A 4,568-nucleotide genomic window follows, 5' to 3' on the forward strand; every position below is an offset into this window, starting at 1 on the left:
ATGGTCTTCCATTCGATATAAATATTTGGTTGCCACAGTAAAGATTATGTATTTATGATTACTTGTAAATGAGGCACTGTAGCAAATAAATAAATTAATGTATAAACAAAAGAAAGTTTCAAAGATGAACGCATGAAACATTACACTTCAGGAAAAGTGGTTCAATATATATACATACATACATACATATATATATATATATATATATATATATATATATATATATATATACATTATAGTACAATCATCCTATAAACTTCAACGAGAGAATGTAAAACGGACAGCAAGAACATCCCACAATTTTAAAATAGCAGTATGTTTTGAAATGATTCTTAATGAATGAAAATTAACCTTTTTAACAAATACATGTGCCTGTATCCTAATTTCCATAGATATTAAAATCAATAACCCGCATACAATTAACTGCCCCTGATATATTTGGTATGCATAAAAAAAACTCACATATGTGGTTCTTGATATGACCCCCACATAAAAATCCCGAGAAAATAACAAAAACTTGCTACACATCCATTAGCACTCATAATCTTACATAAACAAAATGAAAAAACGTGTGAACGAATACAAACACAGTTCGATTCAACGCAGAATTCTGAACAACTCCCCTATGAATTTTAAAAAGTGGCACAAATCAATGAATTAGGCAAATAATATAAGAAGTTTAAATTTACAGATGCACTATAGAAAGAAAAAGGAAAAATATCCCGAATGTATACCCCACAGGCACAGGAACCAGCATCCACACAGGACGCCAATACGAAACAAAACGCGCTTTACTGCATACGCTCTAGCCCTGTGGCCGCGCCGTCCGAAAGCGGGAGTGAGTGAGATACAGATAACAACCAATTAGGCAACAATTACAGCGAGGAAACCAACCTAATGGTTTTACAACTGCTTTTAATTTGACTTTATCGCCTGAGCCAATCAGAGTGCCCGGGCCATTAGCACTGCCTTGCGACTCTCTGATTCCTCTGTTGGTCGTCACTCGTCTGAAGGGAAGGTAAGACGTAAAGACGTGCGCTGGATGCCAATCTTGACTTTATGTCCTTCGGTAATAGAGGTCATGGTTGTTCGGTCTAACCCTTGGCTCTTTTTGGCGCGTGAAAAGGATGTGAGTTTTTTGTTTTGTTTTGTTTTCAGGTAGAGATTGGAAATTATTCTGATTGCTCTTAATGTTTTTATTGTTGTGATTATTAAGATTTCGGTGTTAAAACAATTCGTGTGTTTGTGTTGAGTATTTGCATTTCCACCTCTGTATTGTTTCGACATCAGATTTGGTTGTTAGCGTTACGAGTGTTATTTATTTTCTTATTGTGCTAGCGATGACTAGTAATTATAATCTGAATAGTAATTATACCATATGAGTTACCGTTTTTTGTTTTGTTTTGTTTTGTTTTGTTATTATGATGGCACTTATTATCGTGTGAATAATAATAAGATATTAATGATGAAAGGAAATGAGGGTTATCATATGGGGATAAAAATATGCGATATGAATAAATAGTGTTTCTAAGAATATAGAAATAATGTTTTATCCATGCTGATACTACAATAATGTTGAAGTTGATAGTATGATATCAACAGTTATGATAATAATTACGAAGATGATGGTGATGAAAATAGCAATAATGATAATGATGTTAAAGATAATGATAGTGATGATGACAATGTCAGTAATGAGTATACTGATAATGCTAATTATGCTTATGATAGTCATTATAGCAATAATAATAGTGATGTTCAGAAAAGATTATGATAATAATGACCTTGATAAAAATAATAATAATAATGATAATGATAATAGTAACATATGATAATGATAATAACAGTAATGATGATAGTGATAATCATTTTTCATATTATATTTATGATTGTTATTACTATAACAATAAAAACAATAATGATATCAATAACAATGATGATAATGATAACAATAATAACATTCATAATGATAACACCGGCACTGGCAATGGTGATAATGATAATTATTATGATAATGATAATAATAATAATAATAATGATAGTAATGATGATAATAAAGCTATTGATAACGATAGAATTAATAAAGATAATGAACATTAATGATAAAGATAATCATAGTAATGACCATAAAAACAACAAAATGATTAAGAAATCATGATGATGATAACAATGCTGACATTGACAATCCTATTAATTACAGCAATATTGGCAATGGCAATAATAATGATGGTAATGATAACAATAAGAGCAATGATATTAACATAATGATAATAGTAATAATAATAATGATAAAATCATTAACAATAACAATTCTAACACCAATTATATCATCAGCGAAAACAATAATAAAATAATTCCTAAATCGCAGTGAATAGGATTCGAACCTACGAACCTATTTCAGATTTCGAAATAGACGCCTTAAACCACTCGGCCATTCCTGCTTTTCATATACGGTTAGTAGTTTTCATAAATATTAAGTGCATCATTAACTGAACTCATGTAATTCGGCTAAATTTTGTTTACTACGAGCAACAAGAAGTGACGAAGTGGTGGGAACTGATTCGGCAATTTCTTTAGGCATGTAGCCTCAACTGCTCTTGATTGGAATGAATATACTGACTTTAGGTTGAATAATTTAGTAGTAATATTTGTAAGTTTTCTTCCCAGTGGTTGTTTTGTTCTTATTTGCATAATTAGCTGCATTAGCATGATAATACAATAGCGATAGCATTAATGATGATGAAAATAATTCTCATAATAAAAAGATTTATCATGATTTCTGAATAACTATAGATAGAAAAACAAAACAAAGGAAACATAGCCATAACAAAAATAATGATAGTAATGACAATGACAAATATAACATCATAATCATAATATTGAAAGAAATGATGAGAATAATAATAATGATGATAATGAAGATTATAATAAAATTATGATAATAATATTAATGATTATAGTAATGGAAACACTGATAGCAATAATTATACTGATTCAATAGCCATGATAATGACTATAATGATTATTACAACAATAAGGATAATAGTAATAATGATTTTAATGATAACAGCAATAATAATGATAATAATAATAATAATAATAATAACATTGTTAATAACAAAGATGATAATAGTATTAATTAGGATAATAGTGGTAATGATAATGATGATAATAACAATAACGATAATATGAGTAATAATAACAATAATGGCAATAATGAAAATACTGATAATGATAATAATAATAATAATAATAATAATAATAATAATAATAATAATGATAAATATAAGTCACCATCATAATAATTATGATAATGATAGAAATTATGGTAAGAGTAATGGTGATAATATGAACAACAACACGAAAGCCAATAATAATAGTGATACAAAAAAACAATGATAATGATAATAATAATGATAGTGACAATAATAATAACAATAATAATATTGTGATGATAGTATTATATATCATGCGTATTGATGATAGTGACAATAATGAAAATAATTATAATATTAATAACAGTAATAATAACAATCATGACAATATTCATAACAATAATGATAAAGATAATGATAATTATGATAACAACAATATTAATAACAATGATAATAGTCACCGCCATCATAATAGTTACGTCCTTAGTAAAAAAAGAAATCATAATAATAGTGTGAACAACAAGAAACCAATAGTGATAATGAAAATATCTAAATGTAATGATAATTATAAGGATAATAATAATAATAAAGTTTGGTGATGCTGATAAAAATAATATTGATAACAATATAACCCTGTGAATTAATTATGAAATTATTAACCATAATAACACTAGCAACAATAACAATATTAGCGATGATAATAATAATGATGACAATAAGCAAAACCGTGTTTATATCGCAGTGAGTAGGATTCGAACCCACGCAGGAAGATCCCAACTGCTTAGAATTCTAGTCAGACGCCTTAACCACTCGGCCATCACTGCTTCTTCTGAAATTTTAGTCGTTGGCGTAAATATTAACTGCATTTGTTAATTGGCAAAGATCTACAACTAAACAGTAGCAATGCTTAAAACTATCGCAGTCGTACTTGACACTCCTGTACTTGGGCTATATTTTGTTTACTACGAGCAAAAAGAAGTGACGATGTGTTGGCAATTTCTTTAAGCATGTAGCCTCAATTGTTCTTGATTGGAATGAATATACTGACTTTAGGTTTAATAACTTAGTAGTAATACTTCTAAGTTTTCCTTTCAGTGGTTGTTTTATTCTTATTTGCACAATTAGCTGCTTTAGCATTTCTGGTAATACAATTGCGATGGTTTTAATGATGATGGAAATAGTTATCATAATAAAATTAGTTATGATTTCTAAATAACGATAGAAATGATAATAGCAGTAGTCATAAAAAAGTGGTCTTAGACATAAGATGATAATGATAGTAATGACAATGATGAATATAACAATAATATAATGATGGTAATAATGATAACAATAAGGAAGATTATAGTAAAAAACAATATGATAATGACATTAATAATGATCATAACAATGGTAACACTGATAGTAATAATT

The 4,568-nt window shown here is 28.1% G+C and overlaps 1 non-coding gene across 1 annotated transcript; it reads right to left on the minus strand.

The window, feature by feature from the left end:
- Positions 1-3,892: 3,892 nt before the first annotated feature.
- On the minus strand, positions 3,893-3,979 carry TRNAS-AGA (transfer RNA serine (anticodon AGA)). The gene has a single exon. It is a non-coding gene; the product is annotated as a tRNA-Ser (tRNA).
- Positions 3,980-4,568: the final 589 nt, after the last annotated feature.

This window comes from Penaeus vannamei, chromosome 14 (genome assembly GCF_042767895.1).
Source record: "Penaeus vannamei isolate JL-2024 chromosome 14, ASM4276789v1, whole genome shotgun sequence".
Classification (NCBI taxonomy): domain Eukaryota; kingdom Metazoa; phylum Arthropoda; class Malacostraca; order Decapoda; family Penaeidae; genus Penaeus; species Penaeus vannamei.